The sequence below is a fragment of the Lathamus discolor genome, chromosome 4, assembly GCF_037157495.1.
Source record: "Lathamus discolor isolate bLatDis1 chromosome 4, bLatDis1.hap1, whole genome shotgun sequence".
Taxonomy (NCBI): Eukaryota; Metazoa; Chordata; class Aves; order Psittaciformes; family Psittacidae; genus Lathamus; species Lathamus discolor.
This window is the reverse complement of record NC_088887.1, coordinates 73,639,472-73,663,851: the sequence shown is the minus strand read 5'-3', so window position 1 is coordinate 73,663,851 and position 24,380 is coordinate 73,639,472. Positions and strand designations below refer to the sequence as shown.

Here is a 24,380-nt window from a genome sequence, read left to right as displayed (position 1 = left end):
AGTAATAACACAAAATAAGACAAAATAAGACAAAAAAAAAAAAAAAAACAAAACCCCAAACTCCTGTAAATATTAAAGAGTTAATAGTATAACTTTGTCTTGCTTTCTCATCAATTTTTTAGGCTACACCTTTCAAAATAGGAAAATATTAACTGAGCCCCCTTAAACTGATCTAGAAAGTATTTTTTAAAGAAGAATGTAAAACTAATGATCCATGATCTAATAAAAATAAGCCACTTCAGAATGTACACTGGTAAACTCTTGCTGCTAAAAATACTCTCTATTGGTGAATTGTATGCAAAATGAACAAGATGAGGGCAAGTTCTGGGTAGGCACTTAGGAAAGCATGAAAATTTATACTCAGTGAGTCAACAAGAAGTTGCCATTGCAACAAGATCAAATCCCACTGAGGGATTTATTGGCAAATAAGCTGTATGTTAGTCACCATTAATGAAGAATTACAATTCTTCTCATTTCTCCTTAGAATGATTGAATCACAAGAAGAAGACAAAATTTAGTTGGGTTAATTTGCAGAAAGAGGGGCTTGTGCAAAAACAGTTAATGGGCACAGGAAGATGCCTGAAGAGAACAAGCACTTCACTTGATGTTTTTAAAAGCAGGGTAAAAAAACATGTTGGATTTGGCCTGCAATATGTTTAATCCTGCTTTGCTATGAGTAGATGCCTAATAGAAGGCCTCGGGAGATCCTGCATTTTATGATATCAGCTGTGTACTGAGTGTCTTATTGATGGAATGTACTGTTGAGGCTTTCTGCATATTTAGCAACATCCCTTTCAATTCTGCTTTCTGTCGTTTAATGAAGATTAAAAAACAACGTGCTGCGAGAAAAAAATTACAATCTCCTTTATTTTCCTTCACAGAACTGCCATTCACCAAGGCCAAAATCGTACAGAGGGAAGGAACGGGCAGAGGTGTTGCTGTTGTTGCTCCTGGTTGCTTTTATTCATGGGGTCACCTCAAACATGTTAAAACTAGTTTCCAGTTTGCCTTAAAATATTAGTTCATTACTCTGCTTATTACTTTAAAAGAAAAAAGGGATTTTCTTTTGGTCTCTCAGCCTCTGAACACTGAAGCAGGCGGCTAAGTTGACAGGCTCACTTTCTTTCTCAAAATGTAACATGTTTTGCAGTAGCAGTTCAGTTACTGATTCTTGCGAAAGACTTCAAGGACAGATGAAAGGAATTTAGTTGAAATGGAAGTGCAGATTCTTTCTAATTTACTTCCTCCCCCTGCCTTTACATTGGAATGCTGCAGCAGTTCAGATCCACTTGGGCTGAGGCAGCTGTGGTCCAGCTCCTAGCCAGGCTTGACCATCTCCTTGCTGCCTGACTTTCTGGAGAGCCTGCTCAGGGACCTGAACTGCCTGGGAGCGAATAGTGGGGTTTGTCATATGAAGCTTCAGCCCTTTCAGTCCACAGAGCAGGAGTTAGCTGAGTTTGTGGGGTCCGCGGAAGATTCACAGCCAGAGTCAACAGTGTGCCCCAGTACAGAGTCTTAGAGTCAACTAGGTGGGAAAAGACCTTTAAGGTCATCAAGCCCAACCATTACCCCAGGACTGCCAAGACCACCAATAAACCGTGTCATTAAGGGCCTCATCAAAAAGGTTTTTGAACACTTGCAGGGATGGTGATTTCCCCACTGCCCTTGGGCAGCCTGTTCCAACGCCTGAGAACTCTTTCTGTGAAATTTTTTTTCCTAATATCCAAACTAAACCTCCTCAGGAGCAACTTGAGGCCGCTACCTCTTGTCTGAGCATTTGTTACATGGGAGAAGAAGCCAGACCTTCCTCTATCCTTTCAGCTAGAAAGCGGTAAGGTCCCCCCTGAGCCTTCTCCAGACTAAACAGCCCCACTTCCCTCAGCCGCTCCTCATCCGACTTGTGCTCCCGACCTGTCAGCAGCTTCGTTGTCCTCTTCTGGACCCGCTCCAGCACCTCAGTGTCTCTCTTGCAGTGAGGGGCCCAGAATAGAACGCGGGATTTGAGGTGCAGCCTCACCAGTGCCAAGCACAGGGGGACGATCACTTCCCCGGCCCTGCTGGCCACACTACTGCTGATACAAGCCAGGACGCTGCTGGCCGTGGTTGCCTGGGCACAGCTCCACCGAACCCCACAATGAGCTTCGGGTGGCAGAGCACAGGCACAGTTTGGTGGGCTGGGGGCAAACCAGGAACCGTTGCAGCTCTCCCTCTCTGGAGATACTCCGTGGTTTTGAGGAAGAGGTGGCATCCCCTGCCCCAAGAAGAGCACTCTGCTGGCTGCTGTGGGCGAGGGGAGAGCCCTTGTTTGCCTGTGAACGACCAGAACACTTCACGAATTCGGGCCAAAATCTGAGAACGAGCTCTGGGAGCCAAACCTGTTTGTTTCCTCCAGAAAATCGCTCACACTAATGGTGACACTTCACGGTTCCCTCAATAAAGAGGAGCCAGAACAACAGCATTTCTTTGAGGAAGCCTCCAACTCAGATTTCGGCCACTCTTCCACCACCGCCGTCGTCCTCCGTAGGAAACGCTCAGCCCCGGCCCGTGCGGGCTGCGGGGGGCGGTGCGGGCTGCGGCGGGCGGGCCCGGCCCGGCCCCGGGGCGGTGCGGAGCGGCGCCGCGCAGCGCTCGGCTCCGGCAGGGAGGGGCCGGACCGCCCCGACGCGAGGAGCCGCCGCCGCGGCGGGAGAGGTGACAAGCGGCCGCCTGGAGCCGTGTCCGCTCGGGTGGCAGAAGCGGGCGCCCTCCCCGCTCACCCCAGCCCCGCTCTGAGGTAAGGCAACTGCCGGCGCCGCCGCCTGGCCCCCGCGCTGCGGTGCCGCGGCGGGAGAATAGCGGGTCCCGCGGCGCCTCCATGTCCGTTCTTCTCCCCCCCACCCCACCGCGGGGCCGGGCCGCTCGGGGACGTTGCGGGTGCGCGGCGGCGAGAGTTGGGTTTCTCCGCCGCCCCGGGGAGGAGTCGCGGCGGCGGCGGTGCCAGCGGCCCCGGGGGAGCCCGGCGGCGGCCCGGGCGCCCTCCCTGCGCGGGGCGCGCCCAGCAGAGCCCCTGTCTGTCCCGCTGCACCTGGACGGGCGGCGGCCGAGCCCGCCTCGGCCTCTCCTCCTCCTGCCGCCGCAGCCGCCCCGGCAAGGAGCCCCGAGCCCGGTACTTGTGCCGGTCTCCTGCCCCCGCCGCCCGTTTCCCTTTGGGTCCTCCAGGGGAGCCGCCGGCGGGGCGGGACGGGCGCTGCTGCCTGCCCGCTGCATCTGGTTCAGCGGTGATTTATGGCTCTGTTAACTCAGCGTTTGGCACGGCGCGCTTGCGGGGAGCGGCAGCGAGCGCGAGTCCTAAGTTTTTGTTACTTCTGGAAGGAACAGGAAAAGGGCTCTTGAGGGCTGGGGCCATCCCGGCGGCTTCCCCTAAATCATCTCCTTCATGCCCTCCAGCCCTGCGGCCGCGGCTCGCTGTGGTCAGCAGGGAATAGTGCTGGGCAGGTTTGGGGACGAGGCGGGGATTGCCACCCGTGAAGGTGAGCGTGGCAGGAGGGAAAACCTGTCACAAATTAAACATTTGTCTGAGTGAAGGAACTAAAAAACCCAGCCACAAAACCCAGCACGTTTTTCTCACTATCACTTTTGTGTGGAAACCCTGCATATTTATTCTTTATGTGTACGTACATGTATGTTTATCTCTGCATGCCTGGAATACATACACATATTTTTTGAGCCACGAGAACATTGCCTATAGGCTTCTGTTTCCAGATGTTTTGTTTTCTCTTTCTCTTAGGCGTATTTGCATTTCTGCTGGGAGGGGAACAGACAACAGTAATGTTGCTGAATATGTATTTGAACAGTAGCACAGAGCAACTTGTGTGCCTTTAATTCAGCTGCAGAGGATATCCATGTGGGATTAATATACTTAAGTGATCATGTCATGCTGACGTATCTTGTTCAGACTTGTAGATTTTTAAAGCAGTGTGGACTTGTAGGTAGTAGCGGAAGTGTAATTATTTTTAAACATGTGACTTGGCCCAATGCTTATGATTTTAACGTGGTACTCGTACCTTGGTAAATAAGCATAGATTTAGCTGTCTGCTCTCTGTTTCCCCTTTGTGCACATACCACACTGTGCAAATGAAAAAGGTACCAGTGGCAGACCTTAGGGATGAATATTAAAACTGTTTTAGAAAGTGCTCTGAAGTTGTCAAGGACTAGCAGAAATCTTCCACGCAGTTTTTGAGTTGCTGCGGCATCAGTGATGCCAACTCGTAATTTGTATTTGGCATTAATGCTATTTACATACATCCAGTACAGTTGATACTGCTGCTAGAAGGCATATAATTCTTCACACTATGGACAAGGGCCTTTTGTGTAGCATCAACCTCTTGTGCTTTTATTGGGGGTATGAACCCCGGGCAGAGCCCTGCAGTTTCTCCCTCCTATGATAAGGTGGTGGGGTGCCAGCTGGTGTTGATAGTTGGAGATCTGAGGAACAAAACTCCAGCCATGGGCTGGAGCTTTGAGTTATTGTGCATTCAGTCTTTGGCACTTGCTGTATTTGCTGGTGTGTGCTGTGGCTTATCCACATGCAGGTGAAATTTGGAATAGCAGTGGGCTACAGTGGTGATGAGCACTAGTGCTGGCCTCTCTGTCCAAAGTAACTTGCAGGGCAGTGGCTGTACAGTAATGTTTTCCTATAGTCGAAGAGTTGGGCTGTTTTGTTGTGGTATACCTGCTGTCACCACTGGAGTGGTACTTCTGCGCTGTGCACATGGGTGGGTGGATGACTTGGGTCTGTTACATAGTTTCCCTCTGAAACTTCATCCCCTTTATCATTTAGGGCCCTCTCTCTGAAGAAATGGCCTGGTTTTAGACATGAGCAAACCTGCCAAAATCTCACAGTTTTGGCTTTGGTATGTCTGGGATTGTGATGTTGAAATCTTCATTTGAGCATCATTTTCATAAATTTGGCTTTTACAGAATAGCAGTTGTCATAAGATGGTTAAAAAAAGTCTACTTGCGGCTAACACTTGGTGGGTGAAATCTTCATCTCTTCTACTACAGCTGCTCTGTAGTTTTTCTTCTGGTTGCAGAGTTTCTGGAATTGTGGTGTGTGGTACTAAATAGGCTCCTTTTTTTTTTTTTTTTACTAACCTAAGGATTCTTAAACTGCGGTACACCTACCATAGCAAAAGATATGTGAAACACACTGCCACCAGTGGTGTGTGACTGCCATTTCTGGAACCTCCTTAGTCTTGCTTTTTCTTGGGTTAAATGCTTGATCACATGACACTGGAAAATGTTCTGTTAGCAATTTATGGCAGGAAGAAGTAAAAGCATATTAAATTGGTATTCCCATTGCTGCCTGACGGTGCTAGATGTTTTTGCACTATCCTCTGGGTAGCTCTTGGAATCTCAGCAACACTGCAGGATTGTTTTACTTCTTCCAGTGCTGAGTAAAATTGTGCAGACTAATTTATTTAGGTTTGGCATGTTCTCATGCCATGCTAGGTAAATTAACAGCCTGCTTTTATATTGCTTTCTTTCCCCCACTTATAATAGGCCCTCAAAGGTCTTAACATGATTCTACTGGAAGATTTCAGAATTTGGTCCAACCTGTCAGTAAAACCAGAAATTAAGAAAGATGAACCATTTTAAACCTGTTATTGAAGAAGTATTTTCATACTGTCAGTTATCAGGGTAGAAATCTCTCTTCACATGGCTCCAGCCAGTCCTGCAATCGCATTTACTGCTCTTCTGTAATTTTTTTTCCTGGCAGTTTATTGTTAGCTCTCTGGGGCTGAAGTACTCAGGGGAGATGTGAACTTGCTACCTTCATCTTTGCAGAAAAACAAAATAACCTAAGTGGCTTCCAGGTATCACTATCTTTCTTCATGCCCCTTTATCATAATTCAGACTCTTTCTGTTTACTTACTACTCCTTTCCAGATGTCTTTTATCAATCAGATCTTTGCTGGATCACTTTTCCCCAGACAAATTATTATTTATTTTCTCAGAGGCATACAAGAAATAAAATGCCTGATGACATTTTCTTCCCCTCCCCCCCATTACCTTTCTTCAGTGCTCTCCCACGTTCATTTGCAACTTTACGTAAGTAGAGCTAGTTAGAAAGTGTTCATTAAAATGTCATTTAAGTGAAAGGAAGAGTGTTGATCAAAAATGCTTTGCAGCTTCAAGTCACTTATTTCTGGTGAATAAACCTTCAAAAACAAAAATAATCTCTTTCTTTTCTACAGTTGCTATTTCCCCTGTGCATTTTGCTGTCTTGAGCATTGTGGTTGGATTATTTGTGATAACTGGGTTTGACATAATCAATTTTTTTACAGCTTCAGAGAAACACAGCATTGAAACAGTCAGCTAAGGTTGGAATTAAAATGCAGTCAGTATGGCTCAGTCAACTGCAGGTATGAAGGAAGAATAGACCTCTTGAGAGCTTAAGGCATTGAATAGCTCAACAGTTTATCTTGACTTGCAGCTGCACACCAGCATTGGATGCTGATGACAGTGATGACTGCTGGGGACTGTTCCTCTGCAGAGCCCAAGGTGGCCCTTCTGCTGCTGTGGATTGGGGCCACAGAGAGCTGTAAGATTATGGGTAGGTGTTTGAGCACTGTGAGGATGCAGCCTGGAAGATTGGAGGATGGTGGTATGCAGCTATATTACTTGGAAAGACATCACATTCTGGAGTAATCAGATTTCCTGTACTGGAAGGTTTCATGAGCTGCCTGCAGCATACTGGAGATGCAGGGCACTCTTTGCCTAGATAGAGCTGATACAGCAACACTGTTACTGAGTAATGTTTCAGTATGAAAGTATAAAGTCCAGAAATGCTTCTGACCTATGACCGGTTGGGATCATGTTTCTCAAACCACAAAACTAGAGTCTGTCTGTGGCTGCAAGCTCTTGACAGTCTTCTTCTCACCACCGAATTCCAGGTTTAGGTTTAATTTCAGCTACTCCTTGTTTTGGTGGTGCTGCAGCTGCTCAGGCTGAAGGATTAATAGGTCTGTTGTGTCTTCACATTGAGAGAGCTTGAGACTGTTTCTGCCTGGTTCACCTGGTGGTTTGATGCTGATGTTAGAAAGTAGTGTGGAGGGGATCGAGCTTTGTAGCTCCCTACAAAGGGAGGATTGAGTGATGTGGGAGTGGCTTCCCACTGCAGCTAGATTGCACTGCTGCTTGTTTCCTCATTGCTCCTAGTTTATAAAGGAAGGACCCAGACTGTTCATCATATTTTTGTGGGTCCTTGTAAGGTGTCCCCACCCCCTGGGAAAGAGACAAACATTTCATGCCTGGTGGTATCAAAAAGGAGGTCTGGCAGGTTGAGTATATATCAGCCCACACCTCCTCTGAAGGGTGATAATTTTAAGTACAGGAAGGTCCATGTCCTCTGTTTAATTTGGTGTCCCTGATCTGTAGCATTACATTCACTTAAACGAGCCAGTAGTTGGCTTTGTTACTGACTTTTTTTCAGGAATGGGAGATTAGGCACAAGCCACTTATGGCTTGGGATGGTATAGCCATGGCATGTTTCTTCAGTGGTGGTAGGACTGTTTTCAAGGAGGAATGAAACATCTGAATATGTTGTTAATGATTTAAGACTACAAGAAGTATTGGTTGAATTCACCAGTCTCAGAGAAAAAACAACTATCTTAAGCTGAGTACGTTACTCTTAAGATACGGGGGTATCTAAATGTGCTCAGCTTGTGTTGCGTAAGCTGTTGGTGGGTATGGGTGATGTGTATTTTTGTTACCCAGGAGGGTTTTCCAGAGCACAAGGTTTTAATGAAGTAGAGCATTTCTTTGCAGTGCAGTATGTCTGTATGGACATTGTAGGCCCTGAGCATTGAGGGCCTTAGCATAGGCTTTGATGCATTAATTACTTCAGCCTTTATTTGCCGTTCTCAAATGCAGAATTTCTCTGAGTGTGTATGGAGAGACATTGAAAACATCAAAGTGGTTTTGGGGTGTGTTTCTGGAGCAGTCATTGATCATCGCTAGTGTGGGGTTCCCTGAGCCCTGGGCCTTTGTCCTGCTGGCCATTTGTGAGCTCTGAAAGACTTTGGAGTTTCTTGATCTTTGATCTACTGAGGCTTTCTTTAGTTCCTGGGAAACTGGACATTCTTTCAGTTGCTGGAACGTGGTGATGCTCTTTCTGTAACAGCTGTAGTGTTGTGATAGCCTTTAATTTTCAACTTCACTGCCAAGCATCAGGTCAAAAATACAACCAACTTGCAGGTTGGACTGGAGCTGACCTGTGAAAGTGCTGAGGGGACTATAAGGAAACCGGCTTTTCATATGAAACTTGAAAATATGAAGTTTTGGAACTTCAGCATGTTCAGCCTTTCTAACGTATCTGTTGAAATTCCCAGGATTTATCATTCTGCGATATTTTGCTACCTTCTGTTACAAGATATTAGTGCTAGCCTTCCTAAAGCTGATTCTTTATTGCAGTCTTTGAATAAATGTTAGCTTTAGCTTTTCAGATTAATGAGATATAACAAAGATGCCTTACTAGAGGCACCTTAGATATAATGTTTGCAGAACAGGTGAACCAAGTGCTTCCTGCCATCTGCTTGTGCCTGAGTCTGTGACTCCATATCATGGAGGGGGGAGGAAAAAAACGTGGGATTTAGAGCTCATCTGGACAGCTTTGGGTGATGCAATGCATATCAGGTATTTCACTCTTGGGATTGTGTATTGCATATTGTTAGTTAGAGGTGGGTCTTGCATTACTCAATTCATTCTCTTAATTTCATAATGCTTTATGCTCTTTGCTTCCTGTTTGTATTTCTCCTGCTACTTGCAGCTATTAGAAGGTATCCGATTTCTCTGGTTCTTTTCGTAATTCCTTGAACAGTCCATTCCAGTTTATATGATGGCAGGTGAAAAGGACTGTGCCATTCAAATTACTGGGTGCCATGGGAGAGGCATGGGAATCACCCTGTGATTCTCCCTGGGAGGTGCAAGCTGTTGAAACGTGGGAATGGTTAGACCTGGGTATATATCCAGAAGGATCAGTTGTGAGTGTCGAGAGGAAGGGTGAGGGTGTAATAGTCATAATGGTAAGATTAAGACACATTCCAGCAGAAGGAGGTGTTGTTGGTGGCTTCAGTCACTCATTTCCTTGAAATAACGTGTTCTCACTATTGCGAATTAGAAGAGGGAAGGAAAATCAATACTCTTTTCCGAGCTATAAAGAGGCCTCTTGAACTACTAGTGTGGCAATAATTGGAAGCCAGAGCTGGGTGGAGCTCAACACTCCTCCCTCATGAAGCAGCAGAGTGGCTTGGTCATCTGAATTGTGGTGGTGGCCCCGGGGCTGACAGGAGGATTATTACAGCATTGTTCTTGCTTTCTAGAGAGCTTACCTCATTCTTCTTTACAAGTTTCAAAGATGATCGAATCACTTTTTCTTACATGGTACCAGGCAGTGCCAAACCTACTAGAGCTGCTCCTTGCTGCTGCTGTGTTCCTGGTAGAGCCTGCTGCTGGAACTTAACTGAAAAAGGGGGAGATGTCAGTCCGTGTAGAGCTGTTCAGAAGGCTTTTTAGGATTGAGATGATGAGTTTTCTAAATAAGGGCAATGAAACTGCTCTAGTTCCACTTTGCTTACTTAGGCGGATTTTGTCACTGGGTTCATAGTTATTTGTTGCTTTCTGCATAAGAGACTGAAAAAAAGGAGCAGAATGGATGGGATATCCTTAAAGGTTGGGGGTTTTTTTGTTGTTTTTTTTTTTTGTTGGTTTTTTTTTGTTGTTGTTTTTAGTTGTTGGTGGTGATTTTTGTTGTTTTTGTTGTTTCTTTTTTGTGCTGCCAATGCACTTACAGTTATGTTGTCTCAAAAAGAAAACCTTGGAGATAGCCGTAATTGAAAGTGTCCACATTAAATTTTTGGTTTTGAAGGATTTATAAAGAACTCTTCTGCAAAGTAATCACTAATAACTTCATTTTTTTGTTCTTAGGTGGCTTGGTCACAGGTATCTTCATAAAACGGAAGTGTATTTGATATGCATAATATCTGAGAGAAACTAAGGTCTAAAATTCTGTCGGCCTTTCTGTACAGGATCCAGAGCTTTAACCTATCCCTCTGTCAGCGGTTCAAAGAAGAATCAAAAGAAGCAAATGCAAAACACCTGAGTGATATTCCTTTATATATGCTGCCAACAATAAAGGGAAGAGAGAAAACTACATGTCTTTTTGGTTCGTCATTGGGAAACTGAGCACACAGTCACTGTTTTTGTCAGAGGTGGTACTCCTAGTTCATCTGAAGTGCTGTTGCTGTGCCTAGATCCCATGAAGAGTTATATTGTGAATGGGGGTCTAGGTTGAGGGAGTTGGGCTTCTTTAATTGGATGAAAAGGAGGCCAAGGGTCAATCCAGCAGCTTTTTACAGCTACTAGAGGGTGGTTATGAAGATTACAGGGCCAAACTCTACTTGGTAGTGCCAGATGGCAGTAAGAGACAATGCCAGTAAATTGTTGCTTTGGAGATTCAGGTTGGGTTTTGGGGAAAATCTTGTTACTAGGAAAGTAGTGCAGCACTGCAGCAGGTCATCCTGAGAAGCTAGTGTCTATCCTAAGAGCTTTTCAGGGCTCATCAAGGCTAAGCCACGACTGATCTGATATGCTATTGGTGATAGTCTTGTTTTGAGTCAGAAGTAAAAGGTAACCTCCAGAGGTTTCTTCCAAGGTTTTTATGCTCAGATAACCTCCAGAATAAAGAGTTATGTAGACAATCTTGAACTGAGCTGACCAGTTACTGTGGATACTTGGTGGTAAACTTAATTTCATGTCATAGACCTCACTACATCTATTGTAGCTCATACAATAATGCTTTGATGACCAGTACCAAAATTGATATTGTTGGCCTAAGTGTTTATGGCCTGAGGGCCTGCAGGTTATTTTTGTCAACAGGTTGCTTTTGGTCTTGTACAGCCCAGAGGGAAGGGGCAGATGGTTAATACTGCCCAAAAAGGAAAACCCCTCTTTGTTGGGCTGCCAAAGATGGCTTCAGGGGATGAAGTCACCAAGAAGGCAGGTGGACTGAGTGAAATTTGCTTTATGTTGTAAAGGGCATAATACTAAATACCCCACAGCAAAAGGTCTGCGTAACCTTCATATTGTGCTTTTCCTCTGCAGTCCCCTTTGCCTAGTACTGCATTTAAGGAAGCCAAAGACTTAGTTTGGTTATATTAATATGTATTAGTGCTTATGTTTTTCATTATTTGAGTTGTATGAGGGGGAATAACTAAATGAATGGCTTTGTCAATTTTATAATGCTTTTTTGGGGGGGGAGGAGGTAGAGGAAGAGTAGAGTCAGAGAAAAGTACAGAAGAGTGTTAGAAAGCTGGATACTGCCTGCTTACAAACTTTTTTTCCTGCAAATAAAACTTTCTGTTCTATCTTTGCACCATTGGTGAATGAAGTCCCCGTATGTGTTTTGATTTTTGAGGCATCTTTTCTGATATGTACTTAATTTTTGAGGTGGCAGGATTATATCTCGATGTGTGCTGCTTGAAACATGCTGTTGGCAGAGATCAGGCTTTTGGATGCCATTTTATCCCACACTTAGTGCTTATGCTAGAGGACCTTGTTTTTTGCTCTTCATTACTGTCATTTGCTTATTTTTCCTGCATGAAAACAATTCTTCTTTCTTCCTGTGTATACAGCTACTTATTTTTTTTGGTTTCTGTTACATGACATTGGCAAAAAAGAAAGTTCATGGATCATGTATATGATATTATGTATCTGAGTAATTAGGCAAAGATCCACGTGCACTGTTTAAAAACATTACACAAATAAAAGCATTCCTGGCACTTTACAGTAACTGAAGAATGAGCTGAAACAAAATGATGTCTTTTGAGGTGAAAATGGAAATTTGGTGCAAAACTCCTAACTGTTTGAATGCGTGTAAGTGATGTTTAAAGAAAAGCTTGCCTATGTGAACACAAACTCATAAACTTCACAAAACAGAGCTGCCTGCAAACCAAAAGACTAGCTGCTTGCCAGCAGTTCACTTGGCATAGCTTTCTCCTACCTATCATCTATACTTCACAGAAAGAAATAAAACCCTGTACTTACATACTCCAGGCCTTCCCTCCTTGCCAAAGAAATGCTTTGTTAATTATACGGAGTCCTCTGCTCTTACATGTGCAGGTTATTAATTGCCCTAAAAGGGTGAGGAATTGAATCCTGCTCTTGCTGATTTTAAAAAACAAAAATTATCCAATTGGCTCTCATTTTCTGCGAAGTCTCCTGGAGCCTATTTGCTCTGCTTACAGTAGAGATTGCTTGCTGATTTTGCTGCATGCCCCTGAGCATCTACCCTACAGACTTGTGCTGTTAGGTGGTAGTTTACAGGGAAACGGGAGCTAGCATCACCTGTTAAATAGCAATGGGGTGTTTTACACCTGTATGTGTGCAAAACCAACAGGATAATTTTAATGAATTAGACTGCCTTGATGTATTTTTGTGCTAATTGAAGATGGGAAAAATTCAAAATGTAGCTTAGTTTCAGTGCCATCATTTTTCTTTTGCGTTTATAATGGAGTAATGAAACAGAACTTTTGGATTGAAAGGATAACTAGAGTCCTCATTACATCACTGTCTGAAGATATATTATTTGCTGCCATTGCTTGAATTATATGCAGCATCTCGGATACATTAGAAGCTGGTAACTGAAGCTTCATAGGAGATAAAAAAAGGCACCTTGTTTTACCTGCAGAAAACATCATTAGAATATTTTTCTCATGTAGTTATGTGAAGTATTATTTTTGATAATTTAGGAACTTTTTAGAGGACAAATCTTGCTCCCCTGTAGGTTGGCTGTTGTGTGAAGCCAGCAAATTCTCAAGGTAAAGGGTAGTATTTAGTATATGCATCTTCCACCTATGCTCCCTGAAACACGAGGGTTTTTCTATGCCCATGTAACTTTGTGGCTGAGGCTAGTAGATTCTCTGAAAAGGTGATTTATCAAATGGTTTCCTCCTGTTGTGGGCTTGAATAGGAGCTACTCCAAACCTGAGGCCAGAACAATGGCTACGGAGGAAATTAGTCATGGAGGGATCTGAGGAGGAAGGAGCATGTTTTTATCAGCAGTGGAAGAACTTCCCAATACACAGGGGTCTCACTGAAGATAATTTAGGCATTAGTGAATAGTGGCAGTTTGTACCTTCTCATTGTTTCCAAATGGGTATTAAAGACTAAAGGGCACAACGCTTGTTTTCTTCTTAATTTGACACATTTGGAAAGTATTCTTCATAACCACGTAGATTGAAAATACATTTTTATGAAGGCTTAAGCATTTGGTGTTTATTTTGGCTGGAGTGAGAGGCTTGGGAGACTTCCATCACATAATTCCCTGGTTATGGTAGATGCTGAACAATATAGGCAACATGAAGTCAGTTAGCAAAGAGAAGGATTTATCTTGAATTTATGATTTATGTTCCTGGCTTAAAGGGTGCTTATGCTTTTACCCTATGATTCCTTGTGATCTTAAAACATCTATTCTGAGTAGGGTTCAGCAGTTGAAGATAAAGGATTTTGGTTTGTATGTAACCCTTATACGTTCTGCTAGAAGAGTTGGGAAGATCGATTCTGATATGTATCGATGAAATGGTGTAGATTTTTGGAAAGAGACAGGTACCTATATATATGGCATCTAAAATGACACTAAACAATTTTATATCTGGACATCTGCATGGGGCTGGCAGATAAAAGCCAAGACATAACTGTAGCCCGGGCCAACAGGAATTCCCTAGGACATCTAAGAAGGCACTAAATGCCTGGGTGCCAAAAATTTAAATGTTAATGGTTTAATACTTCTGTGATTTGGTATTTCAGATCAGCAAACTGCAGACAGCTTGTGGGGTTTGGTTTGGTTTTTTTTTTTTTTTCAGCTGTCATGAAGAAAAATAGGATCACTTTGCTGAAAAAAAAACCCCAAACTTTTGCATGCGTGTTGTAAGAGTAAGGTGATATAGGCTGTTTGGCAGTTTATTTTACCTAGCTTATTATTTTGCCAGTTTATATTATCCAGATTATATAGTCAGAGTCAACATGATATTGGTTGTTTTGTCAATCTTCCCTCCTCACAGAAAAGCTCCCCTCCCAGGCCAAAAAGAAAATCAGGAGGATCCCAGGCCAACTTCTCTTATGTTAATTTTGTATCAATCAGTTGTTCAGAGGAAGAAAGCCTGAGTGCAACATTGATGTTCAGTCAGGTGAAAAAAAAACTGGAACATGTTCAGCATAGCTTAGAGAACAAGCTTATGCAGCTTATATAGCAACATATCTGAAACATGCTTATGGCAAGCTGATTTACACCTAAGCTGTAACTGTACATTGTCAAAATACAGGTGTTCTTTAGCTGTATGTTAATGTCTTTAGTTATTTTAAATGAGTTTGGAAATCGAAAGTGCTATCCAGTGCATGCAAGTTAAGTGTCTAAATATTTGTGTTCCTAATAAAGCTTCTTATATGTTTAATGAAAGACATGATAGAAGGAGCCTAAGAGTGATCATCTCAGGTAACCAACAGAAGAGACACATAAATGCTTTTAGGATATGATGGAATCTCTTAGAATAGCTACTTTGGGATAGGATGAATCACAGCCCACAAATTCCTATTTCTCTTCAGTGGCTATAAAGAGAGAGGGGGAGTAGAGTGACTCAGTGAGATGTGGTTGTTTATATTTGGTCAAATGTATTTCAAGCTAAGTGCATAAGGCTACCATCCAGAGGCAGCTCAGCTCTCCACGGCACCCAGGATATGTATTCAAATGTTCAGCTATACAAAGCCTGGTTGGAGTGTACTGCAGCTCTGCTCTGCCTGGTGCCTTCAGCACCCTTCCCAACTGGGACCACCCTGTGGGAAGGCATGGGGCATATGTACTCAGTTTTCATCCTGATGGGGAATTGGTGTTATCCCGAAATAAAGTCAGGATGCAGACTGCATGTGTATGTGAACCCATGTGTTTGGATCTCACAATTTAGACATGGCTTAAATTCCTTGTGCAACCAGCGGAAGGAGAGGGGATTTGGAAAGCCTCCAGAAGACACCTTAATTTTGGTAAGATTGAATCTTAACACGTAACTTGAATATGTGCTTGCTTCAGTGGTGTGTTTTCATTTCATATTTCAGCATATATGATGAAAATAGAATAGTCTGTTTTCATGTCTGTGCAGTCAATCTCCAGTTTTCCTTGGTTAGGGAGATGTTGGGTTGTCTGCATGCTAGGAAGTTAAAACAGTTGAAATCCTGGACTTCTGATAACATGTCCTTTCAGTACAGCATACCTGCTTCCAGTTAGTAACTTGAATTTTGGCATTACTCTTTACTTTTGTAACTTACAATGATTTCTACCATCACTTCAGCTCTAAGAGAGAGTGAGGTATTTTGCAAAGGCTGGCATCAGTGGTATTATGCATGAATAGGTCTAGATGCCTAGTTTTAAAGTCTTGGCAGCCACCTAGACTTTTCTTTATGCTGTCACTCAGACCATAGCTACCAAAGCTGAATTTTGCTAGTAATAGTGAAAGTTACTACAAGAGAAGTCTATTAGTGACATAGAAAATAGTTTCAAAGTTCTGCTTGCCATTGCCGAACTTGCCAAAATGTTTCTGTTGCCATAGGTCATCTACACAAGGCTCAAAATCATATTTCTGCTATACTAAATGTCACATAAGTTGCTTGGTGCCTTCAGTGTTAGTATTATAGATATTCCGTGCTTCTTGCAAAACTCCCTTTATATTGAGACATTTTGTTGTTTCTGGGATTAATCACTGTAATTCAAGAGCTAAGAAGGAAAAAAAACGTCTGTGCAGGTTCTGTGTGTTCCGGTTCTCTTCCTCTTTATTGCTTCCAAAATAGTCTACTTTTCTCCGAAAGTTTTGTCAGAAAATTGTCTGTAATAGCCACCTTTAGCAGCATTTCCCCCTTGATTTATTAATTAAAGGAGTATGTCAAGCAGAGCAGATGGCATTTTCTGAGTGGGGAATTTACCTTTATTTGTTATTCTTTGTTGTGTTTAACATCTGAATTCTTCAGCTTCTCTAAGAGAATGTCATTTGGAAATGAAATCTATAATATGATTATAGAAGTTGGCCTGAAAACTGAAATCCTGGCCTTTTTCTTTGTAACTGATGTGAAAAATGAATGGGCACATGGGCACACCTCAGGGTACAGAGCAGGTATTTTTGAAATCATTTTCTTCAGTCCATGAACTCGTGCCTTATTTGTTGCACACAACTCGAGTGCCATTTTTGAGAAAGATTGTACATTTTCTGTTGAGCTTTTTGATGGGGCCTGACTGAAGGGTTCACAAACGTGATGTGATTTATTTTCAGCATGCCCTATTGAGTTGAGTGGATTCTGATCCTTTGGCAAGGGAGGAACTAAAAGGTAATAATCCACACGAGGAGCTGGGTGGGCTGCATGACTGACAGTTTTGTGTTCAGAATTCAAGAATCCTGGGAATGATATCAGGGAACACCTCAACCCTGTCTGACTGCAGTTGAAGCTCTGCAGTGATTGAACACTGGTGTATGGGCTGTGAAGTGGTGGTACTGAAATGTGGTTGTGCAGCCAGTGCTGAGCCCTTGCATATTGAGGGGTTGTGTTGGCAACCTGTCATGGGTTTGTGTTTTTTGTGGTGCTTTTGTTGGGGGTTTTAGTGTTGGGTGGTGTTTGTTTGTATTGTTTTTGAGGTAACCTGGAAGCTTCCTCTGTCTCTAGAAGCAAACTAACGGACAACAAGAGCTCTCGGCTTCTGTTGCCGTATGAACATAGACATTGTCCATGTGGAGGATGACTGGCTCCTGTTGACTGGTGGCGGCTGTGCTGCTTACTCCCCCCAGCTCCTTGTCAGGCTTGGGCACCATCATCTTCCTTGTTGTAGCCTTCTGCTCAACCAGACCCAGGATTTCCAGACCCTAGCTCGTGTCTCTCCCTCCCTTTCCCTCTCATTGCTCTCTCTTCCTCTTCTCAGCTTTGTGTCGCATTTTGGTCCACCAGACCTTTCTCACACCCCCTTTGCAGTGTGCTCTTGAGAGCTTGTCTCCTGCATGTCCGTGGGGCACTAGCCGAAGGGTCATGAGAGCAACAGGCAAGGTTGTCTTCCTGCTGTCAGCTCCAATGTCTGGTCTCTGGCAGATGGGAGCAGCAGTTACAGGGGAAATCCTGCTAATCTCCTGTAACTTGAGCCCATTACATGCTCAGTCACACTGTGGGGCTGGTGCTTTTCCAGCCACATACGGACGGGTGGCTGGAGGAGGTGGTGGACGCTTACTGCAGAATGTTTTCTGAGGTTTGCACTGTAGGTATCAGGAAAAGAATCAGAGCGATGGTGTGTGTCAGCTGAATTCTAGCAGGTTTTAAAGCTTTCTCAATAGGAAAATATTTTCGTAAGTATAGCAAAACAACATAGCCTTGATTTAGCAAAGAAAAAGCAAGGGATCAGCACTCTGCTAAATTTCAGACTGCCCCGACATGGCCAGGGGAGCCAGAGCTCCCCGGTGAGTGAGTTACAAGGGTAGCAGAGCAACATGTTTTTGTCTTAGCTGTCTCGGAAATGGGCAAACTGTGTTTTGGCAGAAAAGTAAATAAATCTTGCAGCAGATGTCCAGCATGGAAAATTTTTAACACGGGCAGCTCGAGACTGGCAAAGTCAAAAGGATGTGGAAAATACCAACTGGTCATCTTAGTAATGGATGGCATTACCACCCCTGTCCTTGAGGTCTTTCAAGAGCCATCAGAATCAATTATTTGGGGTTTTGGTTGGGTTTTATATACACACGCACACACATATATTTATAGATATAGGGCAAAATAGAGCAGAGCGGAGGGGGTGATTGAGCAGAGAGTAAGGGCTGGCTGGTCGGAGCACATTTTGGCTGTGATAGGGAGAGGAGGTTTTTGACAAATTGGCTGGGAGATGGCGGAGCCCAACGGAGAGTTTTTGCTTGTGGCATAGAGGAATAATAGATTTTTGGGAAGCCGTGTTTCTAATATGCAAAACAGCCCATAGGAAACAATGGGGCCTTGGGACAGAGCTGCCAGTGAATAAGAGCTTTGTTTTCCTCTTGTCTATTCATATTTCTAAACTTTTAGTGGAATTTTAAACACATTTTACACTTTTTTTTTTTTTTTAACGTAATGGATTGAATTGCATGAATGCTGTCTAAAGTAGTGTTGTACTGCAGTCTTTACCCTTCTCTGGATAAAGATTGACTTTCAGCTTAACCTCCTTTTTGATATTTTTCTAATCTGCAGCTCTCTCTCAATAATCCTTGCCTGCTTGTTCTCCTGTTTGAGAAAACTTCAGCAAAATTTCTGGGGAGAACTGACTGGCAGCAGACCTTGAGTACCAAGTGTATCGAGCTGCCCACAGTTTGACTTGAAAATGGCAATTGGTATCATAGTCCTTATGCCAGAGCCTTGATATAAATGAGCATCAGTGGTAAGCTAATCGCCCGAACCGCAGTTTAGATGCTACTGATGTGATTTGTCTGCCAAGGATATAAAAACACCATTGTAGAAATTACGTTTTTGTTGAGAAGGATCCCATACCTGCAGTCCCTAACAACTGGTCTCGAATATTCGGAAAGACATTATGCCTGTGTTGCTGTTAAATGCAAAGACTGCTCGTAAGATTATGCAGCATTAAAATATTGCTGCCTGAATTGGAGTGCGTTTTGGCTACGTGTTAAAAATAAGAGCTAGTTGGTTTGGTTTACGGTGCACAGCTCACCTCTACAAGCAGAATGGCATCCCTGCGGTTCCGCAGTTCTGGAAACCTTGTTTGTGCACGCGTTTACAATTAGCAAAGCTTTGAAAATCCTTGTATAAGAAGACATGGTGTAGCTGCTGTTGCAGTAGAGGGGAGGGGAGTTGTTTGCTTTTGCTGTGTATGTTATTTCATGGAGGTATCGCTTTACCTCACTGGTAAAACTCCTTCCCTGCGTGAGGGAAATTCCTGGTTCATCAGTATGGATGCATTGTTTTTACACATTAGAAGTGCTGTGTTGCTGTGTCAATCATCCTGTTAGGATTGGTTTGAGAGCACAGAGCTGACGAAGCTGGGTGTGATTGGTTGCCATATGCTGGGAGGGCTCTGGGAGAAGGAAGGGCTGCAGTCTTTCAGCAACAGAGTTTAGGCTGTGTCTTTGCTTCATCATCTGAGGAAAAATCCCCAGATAAGGCACAAGGCTTTCTGAGTGGGGGTGGAAGGGGAAAATTACAGGCTGCTTATCGTTTCATTTGAGAATGACTTGCCATGATGCGATGGGAAAGATATGGCTGTTTGTTTATATCAGATGTTCCTGTTCCCGCTGGAAATGTGCCGAATAGACAGGGCTAAACAAGGTAGGAGGATCGCTGTCTTTTATTGAATGTTTAAAGAGTTTGCTGCAGTATGCTGCATACTGTCTGTGTTGCTTGGGGGAGTCAGGGAAATGATGTTTCTCCGGTGAATATATTCTGTTTGCGTCCAGTAAGTGGATTTTATGGTAACTTGGTTTCAAAGGGAATTAATTTCCAACGTAAATAGCTCTTGTCAGAAATAGAATGTGAGTATACGCATATTAACGCAAGTAAAAAAAGAAATAGGTCAGTGTGTTTCAGAAGTGCTGTTACCCTAATTGGATTTTTAGCTGGGTTGTTGTCTGGTGGTGCTTCCTAGCTTTCAGAAAGAGGAGTCAGCCTGGAAATCTGTGAAGTTTATAGCAGCTATGTTTGAAGATTTAGGTGAATTAGACTGGCTGAGCTATGTAATTCCCTGTCGGAAGCTTTAACTGAAGCCAAGACTCCTTGTCTTAGACTTGTAGGAGCCATACAGTGAGATTACAATATTTTGCCCCGTTATAAAAGTGTGAGCTTTTTTGACTGCACTGTGATTCCTTGTGCTCTTGAAGGCAAGCTGGGAGAGATTTTTGTATTGTAGTTTATTGGAGCGTTTCCCCTGCCCTTTCCAGGTCTTTGTCTTGGCAGCAAAAGAGAACCCGTACATGAAAACAAGGTTAATAATATGTGCTGCAATTATCTGATCATTATACATTTTTAATGAGAGAACACACAGCTAGCAGTATAACTTAATGAGCAGGCTGGCTTTTAGAGCAATGATTTCACTGTGCTGAGGCACATCAACTTTCTTGCGGAGGTGGAGCCTCAGAAAGGAATGGGGAAAATTTATGTTAAATGCTGTGGAGAGAAGGAAGAGAGTTATTTGGACAAAAATCTGTAAAATTCTGGAAGAATGGAGCAGTTGTTATTTGTTAGATTGGAAGCAAACTTTACTGTCATATTGCGGAGGGGTCTGAGAACCATTGCCTCATCCTGTGATGTGCTGAAGCCCCATCAACTTTTAGACTGCCATGTGTACTGATGGTGCTCAGTACCTTTCAGGATCCCACACAATTAGTGACCTGAATTAGCGTGCTGTCTTCAATTATGTTATAGCAGCAATGTTTTATGTAGAGTATATAATGTAGGGGGTTTAATTTTTTTTTCCTTCAAGACTGACAGTAAACAGCAAAAAATTTTATCAACGTATTTCACCTGTAATAGCCATGAACACTGCATATAGATATTTGTATTCAAATAGCGTGTCAGTAGAAAAATCAAGCGGAAGACTAAAGATCAATTTCTTAAAGAAGAAATTAAAGTACTTCTTACTGCCTAGGAAAGCTCCCAGTGGTGTAATGTTGGGGGAGTTTTAAGATTTTTTTCCTATTCTAGGAACAGGTTACGCTAGTTTTAAAAGTATTGCATTAAATAGGCCCTTCTAGACCAGCTATCTACCCCTGACCTCCCTTTTCCAAGGAGAAGTGCAGGACATGGGCCCAAAACTCCTGATGTCGCCTCCTGGCTCCTCACAGCTGACTCTGCTTCAGAGGAGGTTGATTTAACTTCCCTGTGCCCTGGCTAAATACTCGAAGACCTGCAGTTAGGTTGTTGGCACATCTTCAGTTCATGAACCAGATATTTTTAAGACCTGTACTCTTCTAAGTAAAGTCAATCTTGTGTCTTCTGAGAATTTCAAAGTGGGGTAACACGTCAGGCTATAGATCATTATCATTATTAAAAATCCATGGGGTACTGATATGTATGTTTGTCTATCCCTACTGATGTTTAAATGGGTTGTTTGTGTGCAGAGCATGTTAAGCAAGCAAGGCAAGGCTTGGTACTTAGAAGCAAGTCAAATAATTTTTTTCAAGCTATAAAATGTGAGCTGAATTTTTAATTTTTGCAAGTAAAACCATTTTCATGCAGAGCTTTTGGAGAAAACTTTTGAGTCTTGTGTTTTGAGACTCTCACTTTCGGATAATTAAAGTGGCTGATTTTTGTACCTTGGAGATTGCAGTGTTTACAATTATCCTTATTATGCCTGACTGCCAAAGTGAAATTTGCATTCATCACTTAATCAAATAGTTTGGTACAAGCTATTGACAATCAAGTGACAAAAGCATTTTAAAAAATGATTCTTGCTCAAGGTGTATTTATACTACTACTTTATACATACAGGTAAGTGGGCTTTCGTCTTGGGGGGGGCAGAGGTGGTAGTAAATATTCTGCAATTACATTTTTATGTAAATAATAGCTAATAAGAGTATTTTGGACTAGATTCTGGTACCTCTTTTCATTTAGTAGTATCTTCTCTGCTTAATTGCTCTGTGGATTTCATCAGAGCTATTAGTGCGATAGCATCTTGCTGTATGCAGTCCGTTTTCAAGGAATAATTGCTGTTTAGAATTAGTTTCTTCATTTTCCTAAGGTAGGATTTTCTCGTAAGTTACAGGTCCTGAAGTATAGTGTTTGGTTATAGAGTGTTTATAAAGTCGAATCAAATTCTTCATTTGTAAGCTTTCATTTTATAGAAATCTAAGGTAATTGTATGGTGCTGAGAAAAATAGCTCTTAATGTTATGTGGGATTTCAGGCACTCAAGTCTGGTAACTCATCTCTGCTGTGAATGAATGTTCTTCTCTGTTGCTCACAAGTATGTCGGGAATAACCTGTACTGTGTTTATTTGTAAAAAGCTCTGTAAAATGTTCAGGTTTTATAGTACTAAGAGATGAGAAAAAGACTTAGTGTTCAAATGAAATTCCTCATTAATGATTGCACATATGGTTTTAATTTCCTAAATCATTAGTTAGACATATTGCTAGGATTTAAATTTCACATAATAGCTATTAATGATACCTTGTTCTCCAAAGTTACTAAAAAATTTCTGATGTTAAGGATTTTTTTTAATTTCTATTTCAGGGAAAAAACTTTTTTTTTAAAAGCCAAGTTATTTTACCCCATTTTTTGTGAATGTAGCTGTTATAAAAGCAACAAAAAGAGAATAAAATCACTTGCTTTATAATTTATTAGTACTTTTTTTTTAATTAAGCATTTCCAGCATTTGATTGTGAAACTAATTTGGTATGTTATATTTAATACAATGTGTTTATGGTTAACTAGTATGAGCTAGAGCTATGTAACTGGTCTGTAATCAGGCTGAAATTACAGCCTGAGGAAAAGCAAACTCATTTCAAGAGGCTGTCAATGCTGACAACTAGTTCAAATAATAGTAGCATTAACTGCTTGGCTAATTAAACTAATCTTCTTATACATTATTAGCAAATGCAGTGACAGCAGTCGGATATTGATATATGAGGTACAAAGTCTTCTTTTACAAACAAACTTTTTTGGCTGTATTTGGGGTAGAGGGTGCATGAGGAGAAATAAATTGTGCAGACCCGTTCTAGAACCTGCCAACTTCTTAATCTCCCCGTTTCTTTTGTTAATTATTCTTTTTAATAAGGCTGTTAAGACACCAAGCTCTCCCTCTGACCATGCTGGTGAGACAAAGTTCTTAGTTCAGTATTTTGGGCACACTAAAAAAGGAAAATCTGTGGGACTGTGAAAGAGCATACCCAACAGGAGATTAAATGCAGACTCCTTAGAACTAACATGAAGAAATACTAATTACGTAGGGGACTGTGTGCTACTGATGGTTACTGAAGCTGTTGAGAACTGCCAGTGTGCAGCTGGCTGCTTCTGCAGAAGACCTGTAGGATTTCTGGAGCCACGTAAGTCTGGCAAAAGGACCTGGTGGGCTTGTAATCAATACCTTAAACCTTGTATGTTACAGCTCAGCTGTAAACAGCAGCTAATAAAGACAGTGGGAGGGATTTAGTAGTGCAGTTGCATGAAGATACGCATCAAGACATAGGAACAGATAGTTCATATCAGAGCTTATGAGTGGTTGTTTTTTTTTTTTAGTTTAGATCAATATGGTTTTTAAAATCAGTTTCTGAGTGGATGATAAGCAGTGTTTCAGGAAGATCTGGTTGCTGCACATTGATGAACTCATAAATAGAGACAAGGTCGGTCTGGAGGTTCATGTACTGTAAAATCTTGCTTCCTGCAGGGAGTACAGCGCTTCTGACAATAGACAGGATTAGAGAATACAAGTAAGGAAGAATACAGAAATGTTTTCCCTCTGTAACTTTATGTATCTAGGACTCTGTTAAAATAACTTTTTTTTTCTTTTTTTTTCTCCTTGTGAATTCTGAAGACAACTTTTCACTGTTTTCTTGGGGTTTTTTTGTGATTATTTATAGAAGAGAGGTTTATAAAATATTGTTTTATTTAACCCTCTAGCATTCTCTCCTATCCAGGCTGAATACGTTTTTTTTCCCCCTGGTTTTTTTTTTAGGATTTTTATGTGTTGTGGGTGTTTTGTTTCTCTCCCTCTCTTAACACCCCTCTTCCCTCCCGTCATGTTCTGTTACATATGCTTCAGGTATACTAAGTGGCCCAGGCCTTTGCCCCCCTGTTTCCTGAATTGTCATGATTTCTGCATTTCATAGCTGTTACAGACAGTGTTCTGAACTTGGTCTAAAACTAATCTGAAACTGCAGAGTGGCAGGATTTCAGTTTATTTTCAAGTACTCAGAAGAACGATTTTTTTTTTCGGTGCTGGGTTTCAGCATGATGGGTTTATTAAGAAGAGCTTTAATGCTTTCTTCAGACAGCACTCTGTGGGAGACCTCCTGCTGACATCAAGGTGGGGGGAAGTAGCCACCTTGTAGGATATCAAAGCCTAGATATAGTCCATTTTTATGTTTTTCTGGGTACTCTTTCCCAGTTTTTGGATGGTCTGTGGTGCTGTTCCCAGCAGCTATATGGGTATTTCAAGCATACAGCTGCATTGGTTGTCAGCAAACAGCTCTGGCTGTGCTTCCAGTGGGACAGGCAGAAGCATACCTCTGTGCCTGATTAATGATTGAGGACATCAGAGCTGCCTCGCTTTTGTATTTATTTTAAAGGCTGCAATAACACGTATGGGATTTCCCTGATGACTGTTCACGCATGGCACAGCATTCCCAGCTA

General features: G+C 42.4%; 1 protein-coding gene across 6 annotated transcripts in view; it reads left to right on the top strand.

Moving 5' to 3' along the window:
• Positions 1–2,625: 2,625 nt before the first annotated feature.
• Positions 2,626–24,380, top strand: part of MBNL2 (muscleblind like splicing regulator 2) — a 114,887-nt gene continuing 93,132 nt past the window's right edge. For 5 of the 6 annotated variants that reach the window (XM_065678041.1, XM_065678039.1, XM_065678036.1 and 2 more), the window contains exon 1: positions 2,626–2,773. The gene's annotated coding sequence lies outside the window, so the exon portion shown is untranslated. Of the gene's footprint in view, positions 2,774–19,171; positions 19,365–24,380 lie in introns of those variants that run through there. The other variant, XM_065678037.1, reaches the window with a different exon arrangement.